The 20,163-nt window shown below is 44.4% G+C and overlaps 1 protein-coding gene across 33 annotated transcripts in view; it reads left to right on the forward strand.

Annotated features, from left to right (window-relative positions):
- RALB (RAS like proto-oncogene B) overlaps positions 1 to 20,163 on the forward strand; it is an 84,599-nt gene that overhangs the window by 36,199 nt on the left and 28,237 nt on the right. The window lies entirely within an intron of this gene.

Consider the following 20,163-nt stretch of genomic DNA (forward strand, 5'->3'; position numbering starts at 1 on the left):
CGGAGAGGGGTCTGTGGGTGATCCACCAGGGGCCTTCCCCTTCTGGGCACGGTTTTATTCCAGTTGCTACAGTTCATTTTAAAAGAACTGGAGAGGATTGGAAAGGAGGAAGGAATGCTTTGATTGAGTTTGCAATGTGGAGTTTATTGGTGACCTTGATGGGACAGGTCTCCTTGAAGCTGTGCTGGGGCGGATTAGAAGGGATTTCGTACATGAAGGTCTGAGGGAAGAAACACTGGGCTCTGCTGTTCAGAGTGGGGTCTGTGGCGGGAGCAGCATCTGGGGGGCCAGTGGTACAGAAGCCTGGGCTTCACCCCAGACCTGCTGCATCCGATGTGCCTTTGAACAAGATTCCCTGGCAATTTGCCTGAGAGGCACCGGTCCAGATAACTAGGCCTACAGAGAACTTGTGTCACTGCCTAGAGGGACAGATGGGGACCAAGGGGGTGTGTTTAGGATGCAGGTTAAACAGAATGTGTCTGTGTGCTGTTGGAGAGGACCCTGTAGGGAGAAAATGATTAATGATGCAGAAGAAAGAAGATGATGGCAGAATGACATTCTTGGGCGTGGGGGTGGGGGCAGCACGGTGTCCAAAATCTGTGTGCAAGGCTGGCCTCTGCTGAGAGCAGGAGATGAGGAGGGGGTGGGCACAGGCTCTGGTAGATTTGGAGGTGGGCAGTGGCCTCTGTCTGGGGAGATAAGGCAAGGTCACTGGTGGAGAGCTAGCATAGGGAGGGCCTGGGGAGCCTCGCAGGGATTCTGGGAGTGTAGAGTGAACGCTGGCTCCTGCTGTGTGATCATAAACACACTGAAGGTGATGCTTCCTAAGGCTGGCTGTGTGACTGTCTTTCCCGCTCCAGCAACATTTGCACACCAGGCGCAGGTGCTGGGAAGGATCGTGAGCTGGGGGAGGGAGGAGACCGTGTTTGCGGGAGGGACTTGGGGCCTCAAGCCCAGGAAGAGGAGAATGGGCCCATGGCGGGGTGGGGCACCTGGGGAAGGTGCAGGAGTCCAGCGCACCCAAGCTCAGAGGTGGAGGTGGCAGCGAGCGGGCACATGAGCCAGTGAGCTGGTAGGTGGCGGCTGGGGCGGGACGGGTAGAGGAGAGGACACTGATGATGGCGATGCCCGGCCATGGCATAGCTTTGGCTCCTTGGCTAATTTCTCTCTCAAAATTTTTCTAGAATATCAGAGGGATGTTCAGAAAGCAAAGAGCTTACTGAGAGCCAGGTATCATGATAGGTATTTTCTCATTTTTTCATAATGACCCCGAGGATACAGATCTGTGTATTTTATGTATCAGACTGAGGCTGAAAAAGGCAACTTAACCAAGGTCATTAACTCCCTTGGGGCAGGCTTCAGACTTCAAGCTGAGCAGTTTTTTCCTCCTGATCCACTCTGCAACAACAAACAACAAAAAGACAATTGTAAAATATACATAAAATTTACCATTTTAATAGTTTTTACATGTATAGTTCAGTGGTATTAACTACATTCATATTGTTGTACAATCATCAGTATTATTCTGTCTCCTAAACATTTCTGTCATCCCTTTCTGAAACTTCAGTCTCTCAGTTGTGTCCAACTCTTTGCAACCCCATTGACCACAGCACTCCAGGCCTTCCTGTCCATCACCAACTCCCGGAGTTTACCCAAACTCGTGTCCATTGAATCGGTGATGCCATCCAACCATCTCATCCTCTGTCGTCCCCTTCTCCTCCCGCCTTCAATCTTTCCCAGCATCAGGGTCTTTTCCAATGAGTCGGTTCTTCGCATCAGATGGCCAAAGTATTGGAGTTTCAGCTTCAGCATCAGTCCTTCCAATGAACACCCAGGACTGATCTCTTTTAGGAGTGACTGGTTGGATCTCCTTGCAGTCCAAGGGACTCTCAAGAGTCTTCTCCAACACCACAGTTTGAAAGCATCGATTCTTTGGCGCTCAACTGTCTTTATAGTGCAGCTCTCACATCCATACATGACTACTGGAAAAACCATAGCCTTGACTTGGTGCCCATTAAATACTCACCCCATCCTCCGTGGCCCCCAGTCTGGCCCCCATGAGTCTACTTTTCATTTCTATGAACCTGACTGTCCCAGGGACTGTACATTTCCTCCCAGGTGTTTGTTTGAGAACTTGTACTCTAGTTGCCCGTGCATTTCTGCCGCTCATTGAGCTTTCTGATTCATCAATTCCAGGATTTCACACCATGTTTGCAGGTCTCTCTTGCCCTACCCCAGTCCACTAATGGAGCCACACAGTTTCGGGCTCAGAGTGGGGACCCTGAGGCAGGACAGTGGGCAGCTATTCCCAGCCCTGCACTGACCAGTTAAGAGACCTTCCAGGTCACACAGCTCTGCTTGTGTGCACATGATGTGCCAGTAGATGATGCAGAAATGGAAACGGTGGTAGCACACCTCTAGACAGGGTCTTACTTGGATACATCATTCAGGACAGGGCCATGTGTGCTAGTTCCAGACTTGACATTCAGCCATCAGGAAGTGAAGTAGCTTTCGTGACTCCTTTGCAGGTAGAAGGAATTTACGTCTGTCTCAATAGGTGGCCTTCATCAAGGCCTGTGAGATCCCCAGATTCTACTGGGAGTGAGAGTCTCGTAGGAGAGGTATTTATTTCAGAAGTAATTACACAGTCTTTAAAAAAATATCAGAGCTTGAAAATTACCTCCCGTTGTTCCTTGCTTTGCTTGTAGTTCACCAACATCACCCTTTAAGCGAATTAACTTTTCACATCTTACTAGTTACCACTTGTCCTTTTGAGGACTCTCAACCCAGATGGAGAACTTGCCTTTTTTAAATCAAGGACTGAGCGTCTGAGTTTCTCCTAAGTGTTAGGCACACGGCAGCTCTCAGTGTAGTGGGAGGGACAGACCTCATCCAGGAGGAAAACATTGTTCATCTCAGTGCAGCTGTGGGTGGTGGTGGTGGGTATGGGGGCCCACAGGGACTGGGAGGGTCAGCTACAGTGGGGTGTGGGGCCCAGGGAGGTGATATTCAGGTGGACCTTTCATCAAGAGGAAGGAATAACCTGTGCCCAGAGGCATAGACCAGAGGCTTACAAGGAGCAACTCAGAGCATGCTTTTGTTTTAGTCAATTGAGTTTGTTTTTATTTAGTTTTGTTTGTTTGCCACTCAGGAGAACAGATTAGAGATATGCTTTAGGCAACAGAAACACCTAAAAGAAATTTCCTTAGGCACAGGGGAGCACTAATTTGTTTTGCAGACCTAATTTCAGGGGGAAAAAAAAACACACACACACACAACTGCAAAAAATTGGAAAGGAGCTTTGATCATTTAATTCAGCTTCCTTACTTTCATAGAAATGGGAACGGTCTCTCTGTATGAGAAGATAAAAATATTCTGTTCCCTGGTGCTGATGGCTATAGCAGCCACACACAGGGAGGGGATACTCGAGTTTCCTTCTCTGAGTCAGTCCATGTGGGAAAGGCTAAGACTACAGAAAGACTCAGACTTCAGTTGTTTACTGCCAGGATCATCACTCCTGGAATCCCTGTATCATGAAAAGCAATAAGACAGTACAAACCTACCAACCAGAGAGGTCCAGTCTGAGCACCTTCATTTGCTAGAAAGATTTACTGGAGGCTGAGCAGTGGCCCTCATGAACCTGTGGTTGTAGAGACCCTTGGCTGGGTGAGCAGCAGCCCCTGGAGCTCAGAGCCGCTGTCCGGGTGTTCCTGTCACCTGACCATTCAGGTTCAGTTGTCCCCTGCAGGGGCCCTGGCTCCCTTTTAAGAGGCAAAGTCACATAAGAGATGGCCAGTCAGAAAGGTCACTGCCAATCAGATAGCAATCAAGTGACCATAAATCCTCATTTAAAGCAGTGGGTGAAATGATGAGATTCCTATAAAAATTAGGTGCTCTAATTTTTAGAGTATGTCTGGTATAATTGTAGGGAGTTTGCACATTGGATTGAAACACCCAACCACTGAGGCTACAGTTTTTTTGTTTACGTGTAGACTTGGCAAATAAATAAACTTACTTTACCTGGTACTGGTAATCTGTTTTGTGGGTATCTCATCACTAATAACAACGGCCTCAGAATAAGTTCAAAGAAGACTGAAATAACAACCTTAAGAGATTAAAAATTTTTAGTGGCAACTTCTCAAACCTGAGACAATATATTAATATTATTCATTTGTCAACCTTTGTTTTTAAAATAAGTAGTGGCTTACAGTTTTTAGGCTTTTGACTACAGGTACCAGAAATAATGGTACTTATAGTCATAATAAATATATGAGTTTGAGTGAACTCTGGGAGTTGGTGATGGACAGGGAGGCCTGGCGTGCTGTGATTCATGGGGTCGCAGGAGTCAGACACGACTGAGTAACTGAACTGACTGACCAGAAATAAGATATGGATGAATCCCCAAATGTCATATATATGCCATGTGCTAGATTTCATGAGGAGAAGGCAGTGGCACCCCACTCCAGTTCTCTTGCCTGGGAAGTCCCATGGACAGAGGAGCCTGGTGGGCTGCCGTCTCTGGGGTCGCACAGAGTTGGACACGACTGACTCGACTTAGCAGTAGCAGCAGCAGATTTCATGATGACCATAATTATGTAGTGTGAGTTGCTCAGTCATGTTTGACTCTTTGCACTGCTGTGGACTATAACCCACCAGGCTCCTCTGTCCATGGGAATTCTCCAGGCAAGAATACTGGAGTGGGTTGCCATTTCCTTCTCCGATGATGACCGTAGTTTGGGTAAAGTTCATGTTACTTAGGTTGCAGCATGCTTTATTTGATGATAAAGGGAAGTATCCCTACAGTGGCAGGATATGAGAGGGAAAAGGCAGCCCTGAGGCCAGCCTCATGGAGCTTCACCTGTAGTGGGATAGACAGCAAAAAACAAGGAAGTAGAGGAAAAAAAAAAAAAAAAGGAACTGCAGGCTGCAGTCAGGGCAACGAAAGACGTAAAGAGCAGAGTGGGGGGATGTGAGGTCTGGGAGGCCTCTCTGAGCACGTGAGGTGTCTGTGGAAAACCGCAGGAGGAGGCATCGGGTCTGAGCATCGATGGCGAGGGATCTGGGGGTGGCGGTGGGTGCGATGGTTGTGGGGACCAGCAACAGAGAAAGTTTGGACCCCAGAGTTGCTGTCTGGGTCCCTGGAGCGATCTCTGTTCCTGAACATCTGCTGTGTGAGTCAGTCCAGGACTGTTTTGCTTAAGCTGCTTTCACCTGGGAGCATCTGCCATCGTGGACAAGAGTCCTGACATACAGGGGCAGAGTGCTGGGATTCCCTGGAAGCTCCTTCAGCGGAATTGATGTTGGAGTTCATGCTTTAGTCCTTCAGGAGGAAGTGTTCTTGTGTGTTTTCCCCTGTCCCTGCCTGGATCTCAGTTTCTGGACTTGAGTTCTTTGTACACTTCCAAGCTCTGTGTGCTGTCACCTGGAGCCTTGGCAAGAAGGGACAGAGATGTCAGGTAAGCAGCAGCATGCCACAGAGGGTTTTTTCCCTAAAATTGAGGTATAATTGATTTGCATTTCAGGTGTACCACAAGTGATTCAGGTGTGTGCTTTTGAAGATTCTTTTCCGTTATAGATTATTGCAGGATAGATATTGAGTAGAGTTCCCTGTGCTGGAACTTGTTCAGTAGAGTTCCCTTGTGCTGGAACAGTAGGTCCATGTTTGTTATCTGTTTAATATGTAGTAGAGTATATATGTTAACCCCAAACTCCTAACTTACGCCTCCCCTGCTTTCACAAAGGAGGGCACACTGGGAGGGTACAAGTGTCTGCCGTTGACTCAGAGAGAAAGTGAAGCCACAGGAAGGAGCAGAGGATGTGCAGGGCTCGGGCACGGCTGGAACCACCGCCCCGGATGTTGCTGGGCCTGGCCAGTGTTCCTCGCCGTGTGTGGCTCTGTCCCTCTTTCTTGCTGTAGATCGGCTTCTACTACGTGGCAAAAAGGACAGCTGTCAGTTTGTGAAACTGGGTGGCCTGCAGACATGCTTTGTTTGCTCACAGTGCTTTTAAAAACAGATTTGAGTTACTGATGTTGAAAAAAGGGAGATTGCATATAAAAACCCAGATTTCTGGTGCCTCATAAAAAATCAGATGACTGACATTCCCAAATCCCAGCTGGGAGACTGCCCTCCTTTTGGAAGGAGCAGTGCACGGTTTGAAGGGCCTCAGTGGTTCCTGCTTCTCTCTCAGCTGCCCCAGGGCTCCTCTCCCAGCTGCAGCCACCAGGGACCCAGCCTCTCAGCCTCCCACCCAAACTTGGGTCAGGTGCCCTCCTTGGAATCAGCATCCCGCCCGGGATGGGGCCAGATACTAACATGGATCTCTCATCTGCCTCAGCCCTGTCCTCCTCCTGTAATAGCCATGAGGCTGGCGGAGGGGAGCCGTCTCTGGAAAAGGATGCTAGGCAGACAGTACTTTAATTGTGTATGTTGTGTGTTACATAGTGAAATCTTTTTAAAATTCATTTTACCACCTGTACTTTGCCATGGCAAAGTACACACATACAAATGTACACATGTGTATACACACACACACACATTCCTTGTATTCTTTCCCATTATTATTTATCTCAGGAGATGGGATATAGTTCCCTGTGCTATACAGTAGGACTATTGTTTTTCCATTTCCTGTGTAATAGTTTGCATCTGCTAACCCCAAACTTCCAGTCCCTCTTTCTCCCTCTCCCCACCCTGGCGGCCACAGTCTGTTCTCTACGCCTGTGAGTCTGTTTCTGTTTTGTAGTTAGGTTCATTTATGCCGTATTTTAGATTCCATGTATAAGTGATATTATATGGTATTTATCTTTTTCACTTAGTTTGATCATCTCTACTTGCGTCCATGTTGCTGCAAATGGCGTTATTTTGTCCTTTTATGGCTGAGTAGTATTCCATTGGATATATGTACCATCTTCCTTGTCCATTCATCTGCGAATTGACATTTAGGTTGGTTCTGTGTCTTGGCTATCATGAATAGTGCTACTGTGAACATAGTGGGGGTGCATGTATTGTTTCTAATTAAAGTTTTGTTGGGATATATGGCCAGGACTGGAATTGCTAGATCATATGGTAGTTCTGTTTGTAAATTTTTAAGGAACCTCCATACTAGCTGCATCTGTTTGCATCCCCACCAACAGTACAGGAGACCCGCGTTCGATCCCTGGGTTGGGAGGATCCCCTGGAGAAGGAAATGGCTGACTGACTCCAGTATCCTTGCCTGGGAAATCGCGTGGACACAGGAGCCTGTGGGCTGCAGGCCATGGGGTGGCAAAGAGCCGGGCACGACTGAGCGACTAACGCTAACAGTACAGGAGGCGTCCCTTTTCTGTGCACCCTCTCTAGCATTTATTCTTCATAGAGTTTTTGATGATGGTGGTTTTGACCTGTGTAAGATGGTATCTCACTGTAGTTTTGATTAGCATTTTTCTAATAATTCGTGACACTGAGCATCTTTTCATGTGCCTTCTGTATGTCTTCTTTGCAGAAATGTCTATTAAGATCTTTTGCGCATTTTTTGATCAGGTTGGTTGTTGTTGAGTTGTATGAGCTTTTTGAATATTTTGGGGATTACGCAAAGGGCCTGTTATTCTTAATGTGTTGTTATTGTAAGCAGTTCTCTGCTTGTTTTATTTTGGAGGAGAGTTGGGAGACCTTTGGAGAAGTTTAGTGATTTATGGAAAGAAATAAAATAGCATATGAAAGTACACACCAATTGTTTTACTGGGTGATTAAATGTGTGGTTTGACACCATTGCTTCTGGAGACATGCAGTCTTGCCGTAGACATGTTCTGCCACCACACATATCATATGGAAGATTTGAGTGTGTAAGCAAATCTGTAAAATACTGCCTTGAATTTAATTTCTAGGTTTCGCTGAGAGAAGATGAAGCAATTTGTACTTTTTTCCCCTCAATATAAAGATTGATAAGCAGACCATCATTAAGAAACTAAAGTAATAATTTAGTCCTGGGAGCGTATCCATCAAAAATTGAAACATAAATTGGAATTTATGATGTAACATGGCTTATCCATTTGTTTTTATGAATGATTTAAGGTAGGATTCCAAAATGTTGCTATAAATACACTAATAATGTTCCAAACCTGATTTAGTAAAAATTAAAATTTAGGTATGGATAGAATTTGAAAGTGTTAACAGACATGTTTCCTGGTGTGTAGAGTTTCTGTCTGTTCCTTTTTTTGGCTCTGCGGTCTTCAGGGCCCTCTCTTTCATGGCCTGTGGGCTGTCTAGTGGCGGTGCCTGGGCTTAGCTGCCCCACAGCATGTGAGATCTTAAGTTCCCCAAGCAGGGATTGAACCCATGTGCCCTGCGTTAGCAGGCGGATTCTCAACCACTGGACCACCAGGGAAGTCTCCTCTACTCTGTTCTAATTGTGAAAGTTCAAGAATGAATTTTCAAATCAGAATCACTTTGTTTCTTTAAGTTTACTTCATTATTTGGAAGTGAGCATTTGTTCTAAACCTTCATGATTTTGCCCGATCCTTGGTAAAATTCTACACTTTCCCAAGACAGTCTTTTAAAAACTTTCTTTTTCACTCAGGGATCCTCTATTTCTAATAGGCTTTACAACTGCAGAGTGAATATATGGAAATGATTATAGTACTTGAATTTGAAGAACAGAAGTTCAATAGAAAAGTGTATGGTGAATAAGCTTCTCTGGTTAGGTGGTGAATATGAAGAGGAAAAGAATTCATATGATGGGCTGAATGAAAAAGAGATCATCTCTAGGGATGACATCAAAGAGCTGAGTGATGGTATTTCTCATCTCCACCAGGATACTAGAAAAATCAGGAAAATAATTTTGAATCAGTTTGTGAAAAGTGAATCAATTTTCTTAAGAAAGCAATGAACCATGGCCCTTGAAAAAAACGAAGGTGGTCGCATACTGTTAACCGTGAGATTGTCAGCTAACAGTTATTAGAAAGTGGGAATTCCAGATTGGTTCCACCCAGATGAATGCATGTAAGAATTAAAGATTTTAAAATTTAAAAAATAAAAAACTAAAATTAAAAAAAAAATAAATAAAATAAAATTTAAGGTGACAAATTGGCTCCGATCTTAGTTCATTCAGTTAGTATTTACATATGCTTTCTGTGATAGGTAATGGGTGACATTGCAGTAAACGAAATACAGACTCTATTCTCAAAGAACTCAGTCTAATGGGGTGGTTTTCAGTCTACGTGTGAATTGGAATCACCTGGACACAAAGAACCTAGGTTTCCGTGTGCCTAATTTGGATCTCTAAGGGAGTGGGACCCAGGCACCTATATTTTTGTCCTCGTTATTTTAAAAAGCTGTTTAGTGTGGAAATTTTCAAATTTAAACAAAAGGGCAAAGACTAATAAAATGAACTGCCTTGTGTTTATCAATCAGCTTCAACAGTTTCTGACCAATTTATGGCTAATCTTATTTCCTCTACATCCCTACTCACTCTCTTCCCCTTGATAACTCTGAAGCAAATTCCATATTTCATTTAGCTTCATTTGTAATGAAGTTAAATGTAGTCACTTGAAATTTAAAAAAAAAAAAAATTCCTTAGTATTATCCAATCCAGCCAAATGTTCAGAATTCTCTAGTCTACTTATGTGTGTGTTTGTGTGTTCAACTTGGGCTCCAAATAAGGTCCATATATTTTAATCAGTTGATATGATTCTTAGGTCTCATAATTTATAGGTTCCCTCTTCATCTTTTTTTCTTGAAGTTTGTTGACAAAATTGGGTGACTTATTGCATAGAGCTTCTATAGCTTCTGTGTTGCTGATGGTGTGTCTGTGGTATATTCAGCATATTCCTGTGTCCTGCACTTCCGTAGTTAGATTTAGAAGTTTTTGTTGTTGTTGTTGTTTTTTTTTTGAAAGACTACATCTTTCATGGTTTTGGGTCTTTCTCAAGATGTCAAGTTGTATCTTTTTTGTAATGTTAGCAGCCATTGATACTCAACTTCTTTTCCTATTTTTTGGCTGTATCACACAGCCTGTGAGATTTTAATTCCCTTTTCAGGGATCAAACCTGCACTCTTGTCAGTGAGAGCACAGAGTCCTAACCACTGGACCTTCAGGGAATTCCCCCTGATACCTTGATTTCTTAACTCACGAGGAGCTGCAAAGTGGTGATATCCCAAATTTTGTTGTTCTTGATTAATTAGAATATTTTGTTAAGGGAATCTTTGCCTCATCTATTATTTGGTACAGTTGGTATGAAACAAGCAAGATAACATTTTTAATTCTTTTCCTTTACCAGTTTTTAAAATAATGACTTGTTCACTAGTCCTCCGAAGGTGATGAATAAGGTGCTTTTTGGTATAATATCATTGTGAACAAACTAGATATGTTTCAATCTATTGCAGTTATCTTTCTGATCTATAGTTATTCATCTTTGACTCATCTCTTCAGATTGGCTGCTGAGCATGTTTGTGTACATGTGCACATGTGTGCATTTAAAAATTATGATTTTTGTAGCTAACAACATTTATTGCTAAACTATAATAAAAACCTCTGGCGAGGGCTGCTGCTTTAATTGCTTACCTTTTAGAATCTGTATTCACAATGTAGCATTCGAGCCAATGTTTCCTTGACAGGTAGATGAGAAATGTACTTTTACTACAGAAAATTGTTTAAAATGTGTCCTCATTTTTATTTTTCAGAACTCTTCTCTCATCGTTCATTCACTCTTTATTCATTCTCTGGGCCTGTCTAGGTCTCTGATTCTCTGTAGGCCCTGGAGACACACACATGAACAAGATACTACCTACCTCTCTGTCCAGGGAATGTGTGTGAGACTGTTTACAAATCAGAAGTTAGTGTCATATCATTAAAAAGACAGTGATGTAGGCACTCAGTGCTGTCAATTTCTATTCTCACGAGTACCCACATACACAGTCATTTTGTCACAATGATGTAATATTTTGTGTCAGATGTAATAATAGGTGTTAGGTGCCGAGAGATAGGATTTTCAGTGTTAATGGAAATGATGTTGCCTGCAGAGATGGCATCACTGCGCTCTTCTTTTTTCGTGTTCAGCATTGACTGTCCCTGCAATCCATCTGTTTCCTGTGCTCCTTCATGTCTGAGAATGCTGTTTTTGGGGGAGGGCCCTTCATGACCTAATTTAGATCAGGTTGTTCCTAGTTTGGATTGTAACAAAGTGGTACGAACAGTTGGGAGTTGTCTTGACACTTAGAATAGTGCTCCTATACTAAAGTGCAGAGCCGGATTCATAAGGAATCTGTGGAGACACTTGAAGACCCTGCATATATCCTGTTCCTTATCTCAATCTCCCCTTTAGATTTAGCATCTACTAACCATTCTTGCCTGAATCAGTCTTTACTCTGATAGCTGCAAAATGTTGATTTTTTGCTTTTTTCACTTCCCCACCCCTATGGGAAATAGATGGGGAAACAGTAGAAACAGTGGCTGACTTTATTTTTTTGGGCTCCAAAATCACTGCAGATGGTGACTGCAGCCATGAAATTAAAAGACGCTTACTCCTTGGAAGAAAAGTTATGACCAACCTAGATAGCATATTCAAAAGCAGAGACATTACTTTGCCGACTAAGGTCCGTCTAGTCAAAGCTATGGTTTTTCCTGTGGTCATGTATGGATGTGAGAGTTGGACTGTGAAGAAAGCTGAGCGCCGAAGAATTGATGCTTTTGAACTGTGGTGTTGGAGAAGACTCTTGAGAGTTCCTTGACTGCAAGGAGATCCAACCAGTCCACTCTGAAGGAGATCAGCCCTGGGATTTCTTTGGAAGGAATGATGCTAAAGCTGAAACTCCAGTACTTTGGCCACCTCATGGGAAGAGTTGACTCATTGGAAAAGACTCTGATGCTGGGAGGGATAGAGGGCAGGAGAAGGGGACGACAGAGGATGAGATGGCTGGATGGCATCACTGACTCAATGGATGTGAGTCTGAGTGAACTCCGGGAGTTGGTGATGGACAGGGAGGCCTGGCATGCTGCAATTCATGGGGTCGCAAAGAGTCAAACACGACTGAGCAACTGAACTGAACCCCTATGTTGATTTGCCTGCTCTTGGTGTTCTTCCCTAAGGGGGGGCCCTCCTGTCTCCCTTGTTTAATATTTTTTATAGGTATGGATTCGTGAATTCCTCATTTTTTAGTGTCTGCTTTCCTTACTGCCCGTTAATTATTTTGGTGCTTAAAGTGTCCCAGGTTTAGGATTCTCCCCCATTTTGATTATCTCAAGGATTAAAAACATGAATAATATTCTGAGAGACTGAAATATTATGATGGCCTATTAGTAATATCCAGGTTACTATCTGAAGAAAAAGTACTAAATGCCGTTCTTGGCACACGTAAAGTGTTGAATCACTCCCTGTGCACGTTTGTGCACCATGTTACCCAGGACACTTGAATTTTATGAGGACTGAGGAGTGAATTTGTTCCTGAATTTTCAAATTCTCATTTGATTTTTATGACAACCGTATGATACAGGCAAGGTACTATATTTTTCCTTTTGACTCTACCTTCCAATTTGTTTTCTTCCAGCCTAGGAAAGACTCATGACCATGTTAGTCCAGGGGACTGGGGTGCAGTAGAAACCACCCCTTCCTCATAACACACATTTGCTTGGTTTATGTTTGTATATCATGATTTACTTTCAGAATTTTACTTCTCAGATAAATATGTGTTCTTGTATTTGAATCAACACTAAGTGGTAGCGAGGCCAATCTAATACTAGTGAATCCTATAGAACATTACATAGGACAAGCATTGCCCAGCTCTCTGCTTCCCTGCCAAGCCGTCTAAATGCAGGTGTCTTGATTTTCTGTATGGGAGGGTACATGTTCATTCTTACTGACCCAAAGCCTTACAGTGAGGTTGGGTCGGGGGACCCGCCCTGCAGTGGCTCCCTGCTTCTGTAGGATATGCTTCTAAAGACAGTGTTTTAGGTTCATTTGTAGATGAACAGGGCTTCACAGGTGGCACTAGTGGTAAAGAATCTGCCTGCCAATGTAGGAGGCGAAAGAGTTGCAGGTTTGGTCCCTGGGTTGGGAAGATGCCCTGGAGGGGGGCGTGGCAACTCCACTCCAGTATTCTTGCCTGGAGAATCCCAAGGACAGAGGAGCCTGACGGGCTACAGTGCATAGGGTCGTAAAGAGTCAGACACAACTGAAGAGACAGCAGACACGTGTGTAAATGAACAATCTAGCTTTTGAGACACAACACCTGGCACTTTGCTGCCTCACACCTGTGCTTCACTGTCACGTGACATCAGGACCCGCCAAGATGCTGCCTGCCTCCAGTGCTTGGCACGCGCCCTCTGTTCCAAGTGGAAAGCATCCCTCTCTCACGCCCACTGCTGAATGAACTCAGACTCTGTGTTGAACATTTCCCTACTTCTTTTCCCAGAGTTCATTACACTTTCCATCAGACCTTGGCCCATCTTTATCACTGCATGTGGGCAGTTCTGTTTCCATGCCCTGTTTATATATCTTCCCTTAGACTGAGTTTTCTAAGGGCAGAGATACACAGCTTAGCACAGAGTCGTGTTTACATGTTTTTTGGACAAAAAATGAAGCCTGCTTTAGAGCTTTCCTGTTGGTGGGTAGAGACATAGTAAAGGGTGTCTGCTGGTGTGTTTCTTGAGTCCCCAGTAAAAGACGTCCTACTCTAAGGTGTGAACTTGCTAGGACTTGGTGTTATGGGCCCGGCTCTGAAGGAAAGTCTGTGTTGTGGCTTTTGGGTATTGGTGACGAACTCAAACAGTTCATGAAAAGAGATTAAGAGTTCTGGGAGAGGTATAATTGCTTTGTGAAAAACAGATGTCTGCTGGTTAGGGGTGGCAGGTGCCGATGTCTGCAGCTTCCATGGAAACACGTGAGAAAGCCAAGTGGACTGATGGATGGGGAGAGGGATGCCCGGTGACCGGGTATTCGATAAAGCAAAAGTGGCAACATGTTGACTGTAGAATCCAGGTGATAAGAATATGGGTTCCCCATGCAACTCTTTCTACTTTTCTGAAAACTTGGAACTTTTCATAATAAAATGTTGGGGGAAAAGACTGCTGTTATTTTTTAAGAACACATTTATTGGTGAAGCTTATCTGTTATAAACATGAAATCATCAATGTGACCTTCCTGAGCCTCACTGCCGTGTTTTCTTCCTGGTATTTCTCCTCCTCTGTAGCCACTTCCTTCAGGGCTCAGTTCTCCTGCAGAGCTGAGAGTCACGTCGACCTTCTGCTCTGGCTTGAAAGTCCCTCCTCTATACTTCTGTAGCCTCTGTGGCCACTTCCTTCAGGGCTCAGTTCTCCTGCAGAACTGAGGGTCATGTCCCCTGACCTTCTTCTCTGGTTTGGAAGTCCCTCCTCTGTACTTCTGCCGTAGAATCTGTCACCCCGCACTAGAATCATTCACTCAGCTTCTGTAACTAATCACTAGACTTTGTTTCTTGAGTGCAGAGAGTCCTTCTGAAATGCTTTCAGTGCAAGTAACAATAAAGAGACTCAGAATGACTTAAACAAATAGGGGTTTATCATCTCCAGGGACAGGAGTCTGGAGGGTTGGCATCTGCCATTTCCGGGTCAGGTCCAGGGCGGGGGACACTGCTGATCCTCCTGCCCTCTCCCTCTTCATGTCAGGTGCTCACAGGTCATACAGACTGTATAGCCACCATGGTTATTTCAGTTCTTGAGCTCTGAGCACAGACACTTTGGCATTACCTGTGGATTTGTCAAACCAGTCCTCAATCCATTTATTATTGTTTCTTCTAGAGAAACTGACTTTGCATTTTGAAAATAACAGCTCAGAATTAGATGTCTACATGTGTTTGAAAGTACCCCTGCCTCTAATCTGGAAAAGGATTTCTCTATTTTCATACAACTATAATAATTCATGGAAGCAAGGTTCCTTCACAGAAATCATGTGGCAGGCTGGTGTTCTAGAGTTTCCAGCCTCAGGCACCGGCCTCAGCCCTGTAGTGAGCGACGGTCGTGGCCCAGAAATTCATTCGGTCAAAAGCAGTTTCACCACCTGAGCCTTTGGGGAGGCCTGCTCCTCGTCCCACTTACCCTATTTTAGTCACAATTCAAATGTGCTTAATTATCTAGTTAATTGCTTAGAACGCTTATTAAAAAGCACATAATTGGAAAAGGGGAAATTGGGACTTCCCTGGCAGTCCAGTGAACTTCCAGATGTTCAAGCTGGTCTTAGAAAAGGCAGAGGAACCAGAGATCAAATTGCCAACATCCGCTGGATCATGGAAAAGCAAGAGAGTTCCAGAAAAACATATATTTCTGCTTTATTGACTATGCCAAAGCCTTTGACTGTGTGGATCACAAACTGTGGAAAATTCTGAAGGAGATGGGAATACCAAACCACCTGACCTGCCTCTTGAGAAACCTATATGCAGGTCAGGAAGCAACAGTTAGAACTGGTCATGGAACAACAGACTGGTTCAAATAGGAAAAGGAGTACGTCAAGGCTGTATATTGTCACCCTGCTTATTTAACTTCTATGCAGAGTACATCATGAGAAACGCTGGGCTGGAAGAAGCACAAGCTGGAATCAAGATTGCTGGGAGAAATATCAATAACCTCAGATATGCAGATGACACCACCCTTATGGCAGAAAGTGAAGAGGAACTAAAAAGCCTCTTGATGAAAGTGAAAGAGGAGAGTGAAAAAGTTGGCTTAAAGCTCAACATTCAGAAAACGAAGATCATGGCATCCAGTCCCATCACTTCATGGGAAATAGATGGGGAAACAATGGAAAGAGTGTCAGACTTTATTTTTTGGGCTCCAAAATCACTGCAGATGGTGACTGCAGCCATGAAATTAAAAGACACTTATTCCTTCGAAGGAAAGTTATGACCAACCTAGATAGCATATTCAAAAGCAGAGACATTACTTTGCCAACAAAGGTCCATCTAGTCAAGGCTATGGTTTTTCCCATGGTCATGTATGGATGTGAGAGTTGGACTGTAAAGAAAGCTGAGCATCGAAGAATTGATGCTTTTGAACTGTGGTGTTGGAGAAGACTCTTGAGAGTCCCTTGGACTGCAAGGAGGTCCAACCAGTCCATTCTAAAGGAAGATCAGTCCTGGGTGTTCATTGGAAGGACTGATGCTAAAGCTGAAACTCCAGTACTTTGGCCACCTCATGTGAAGAGCTGACTCATTGGAAAAGACTCTGATGCTGGGAGGGATTGGGGGCAGGAGGAGAAGGGGGCGACAGAGGATGAGATGGCTGGATGGCATCACCAACTTGATGGACATGAGTTTGCGTGAACTCCGGGAGATGGTGATGGACAGGGAGGCCTGGCATGCTGCAATTCAAGGGGTCGCAAAGAGTCAGACACGACTGAGCAACTGAGCTGAACTGGCAGTCCAGTGGCTAAGACTCCATGCTCCCAACATTGGGGGCCCAGGTTCGATCCCTGGTCCAGGGAGCTAGATTCCCATATGCTGCAAGAAGACCTGGAGCAGCCAAATAAATAATATATTTTTTTTAAAAAAGAAAAGGAGGAGTGGACTGAGGATCCAGCCTGAAGGGAGCAAGCAGACATGTGATCCCACCTGGAGCAGCCCAAGGTTGGTCACACAGCTGGTTTCCATAGAGATTGTGATCCTTAAATCATCCAGAAAAGGTATGATTATGTTCAGTCTTCTCTGCTTAAGGAGACAGGTAGATATGATACATGAAAAGTAAAATGAAAACCTACATATATATATGATCTTAGAAAGATTTTAAATATAAGAATTAAAGTATATGATTATATACAGATATATGGATTAAAGTATAAGAATATATTGATTAAAATACAAGCAGGAAATAATACTGATAATAGCGACTATCTCTGGATGACAGGATGTTTTTCCTTTTTAAAGACAGTTTTGTGTATTTTCTAAATTTCTGCTGAGCATTGAAGGGGGTCAGGGTATGCCTCCCCCAGAGATGCCACTTTGACATGCTTATTTGAGCTGAAGGCAATTGAAAAGTGACAGACACAAAGAAAAACTCTGCACCTTCCCCTCTGTACCCGGAAGGGCGGGGTGATCCCTAATCAGCCAGAGAAGGCGCTGCTTAGAGCTGGCACCGTGCCTTAGGCCCCCTGTGTTCACCTTGCCCGGGTTTCCCACTCCTGGAAGTACAGGCCCCTGATGCTTGTCTCGTCGCTTCCCTGCAATGCTCATTGTTTTCAGGTTCAGATGCTCTCAGCCCAGGCTCTAAGCGTCCCCTTGGAGCCACCCCCACTGAGCTCTGCTGTGTGTGTGCAAGATGCACCCGTCTGGTTTTTCCTCCTTAATCTGTTTTTCGTCAGTCTGATTTTCAGGGACCCAGCCAGTGAACTAAGATGGGGTTGTTTCCCCCCCACCCCCACCGCCCAATACATTTTTATTACTTTCTGTGGTAAATACTTTCAAAATACTGTAGACAACCTCAACTCTCTTCAACTCTTGGCCTTTTGATAATGCAGTCCTCCTCACATTTTAGTTTTGTCTTTGTGAAAAATGATCAAATACACTCTTTATAATGGCTGTCTGCAAAGTCCTGCTTGTCACAGTTGCCAGCTCTCCTGAGTGGTTAGTTTCTTAACTGTCTCATAGGATGGAGCTGTGGGCTCCTATCTGGCCTTTGGTTGTAGCAATCCTGAGCTATCTTCACTGCATGCTGTCCCTGCTTCTCAGGGATTGTGTTTAGCCCCCTGACCAGCCTGGGGTTACTTTTTCTTTCTGGCATTGCAGGAGTGCTGTGATTATAGAGTGTCAGGGCACACTTTCCTCAGCCAGGGCTCAGGCAGACACACTTCCTTGTCATCCTCCCCTCTTGTTGCTGTAGGGGAACAGAATTTACTGCCCCCAGATATGTCTCTTTGGCATACTAATGCTTGTTTTCCAGGAAACAACAGACATGGAAAAAATTCCAAAAACCGTATAGGAGCTAAACTTCTGTAGGAAACATTGACGCTATCAATACAGCTCCATTTGTAAGGGCGTCTCCGTCGCTGTACCAGGAAGAGGATGATGGAATCTCTAGAATGTCTTATCAGTGAAGCAGGCAGGATTTCAACCTGCATGGCAACCTTACCTTGTTTACTGGGCTTTCCTGGTAACCGCCTGAGCTGACTCTCCCCACCCTCAACATCCTCCTTGGCCATTTGAACAAGGGATTCAGTCTGTGTGGGTCTCTCCTAGGTCTCTGTGCTGCTAAACTTGGTTGGATTGTCTCTGTTAATCTGTCTCACATCAGGTTAATTCTCAGACCAGTCAGAAGAACCCAGAAGGGTAGAGGGAACTTCTTCCATTCCTTTAGGGGTCTTGGCTTCTCAATTCCCACCTGAGAAGAGTCTTAGTTCTAATGCCCACCTGGCAGGGGCGCCTGGCCTCCAAGCCCTGTGTGGTGGTACTTGTTGTTCAGTCACTAAATTGTGTCTGACTGTTTGTGACCCCACGGACTGCAGCATGCCAGGCTCCCCTGTCCTTCACTATCTCCCAGAGTTTGCGCAAATTCATGGTACATTGAGTTGGTATCCAACCTTCTCATCCTCTCTTGCCCTCTTCTCTTGCCCTCTTCTCCTGCCTTCAGTCTTTCCCAGCATCAGGGTCTTTTCCAATGAATCAGCTCTTCCCATCAAGTGGCCAAAATATTGGAACTTCAGCATCAGTCCTTCCAGTGAATATTCAGGGTTGATTTCCATTAGGGTTGACTGATTTGATCCCCTTGCTGTCCAGGGGGCTTTCAAGAATCTTCTCCAGCACCACAGTTCAAAAGCATCAATTCTTCAGGGCTCAGCTTCCTTTACGGTCCAGACTCTCACATCCATACATGACTACTGGAAAAACCATAGCTTTGACTATACAGACAAGAGCAGCAGCCATCCAGAACTGTGGAAATACCAGCTCTTACTGCTCTGATTTTTTTTCTCCCCGACTTGGGGATTTCTTACTTTCTACTGAGCTCACCTGTGCGTTTAATAGACGTTCTCAACCTCGGCATCTACTGTTATTGCCTGGGAAGCATTTAGATGTTCCCAGGGAGCCCAGACCAAAATCAGAATCTCCAGGGATGTTTGTAAAGCTCCCCAGGGATTCCCTTTTGCCACTGAGGTTAGGAACCACCGATTTAACATGATGTTTTATGTTACCCAATGATATGTGTGTTTAGACATATTTTATTTTTCAGCTGGGGGTATTTTCAAATTACTTTGTCAGAAGTAGGTTTCCATCATGTCTAATTAGAAAAAAGAACTCTCTTAAAATGAGGTAGGAAGGAAGCCAGCTGTTAAGTTCCTCTTACATGCTAGGCTCAGTGCTTTGGTCTTTCACACATGTTATCTCATTTAAGACTCAGAAAAATCCTGTAGGGTGGGTGATGGTTTACTTGTGTTTGCAGAAAAGAAAACTGGCTTGGAGAAAGTGAGTAACAAGCATCTGGGTCCACATCTCACAAATGACAGAACCAGACTTGGGTCCATGACATGCCCAAGCCCACACCCTTTTTCCTTATGCCTTGGCAGATGTGAAAGAGATTTTCCATACAGATCTTTCAAAATAAAAACGGGCACTTGGTTTATGTAGATTATATGGTGACTCTATTTTTAGTTTTTAAAGGAGCCTTCATACTGTTTTCCATAGTGGCTGCATCTTTTCACCACATCCTCTCGAGCTTTTCTTGTTTGTAGATTTTTTGATGATGGCCATTCTGACCAGGGTGAGATGGTATCTCATTGTACTTTTGTACATTTGCAGTTCTTTAATAATTAGTGATAGTGAGCATTTTTTCCTTTGTCTATTGGCCATCTGTGTGTCTTCTTTGAAGAAGTGTCTGTTTAGGTCTTCTGCCCATTTTTCGGTTGGGTTTTTTTTTAAAGATGTATTTATTTCTGGCTGTGCTGGGTCTCTGTTGTTGGCTGCAGGCCTCTTCTTGGGCTAGCTGCGGCGAGCTGTTCGGCTTCTCATTGTGCTGTCTTCCCCGCTGTGGCGCACGGGCGCTAGGCTCTCGGGTTTCAGTGGTTGTGGCACGTGGGCTCAGTTGTCCCATGACATGTGGGGTCTTCCCAGACCAGGGATTGAACCTGTGTCCCCTGCCTTGGCAGGCGGATTCTGAACCACTGGACCACCAGGGAAGTCCAGTTGGATTGTTTTTTGATTTTGAGTTGTGTGAGCTGTTTCTATATTTTGGAAATTAATT

This window comes from Ovis aries, chromosome 2, assembly GCF_016772045.2.
Source record: "Ovis aries strain OAR_USU_Benz2616 breed Rambouillet chromosome 2, ARS-UI_Ramb_v3.0, whole genome shotgun sequence".
In the NCBI taxonomy this organism is placed as follows: Eukaryota; Metazoa; Chordata; class Mammalia; order Artiodactyla; family Bovidae; genus Ovis; species Ovis aries.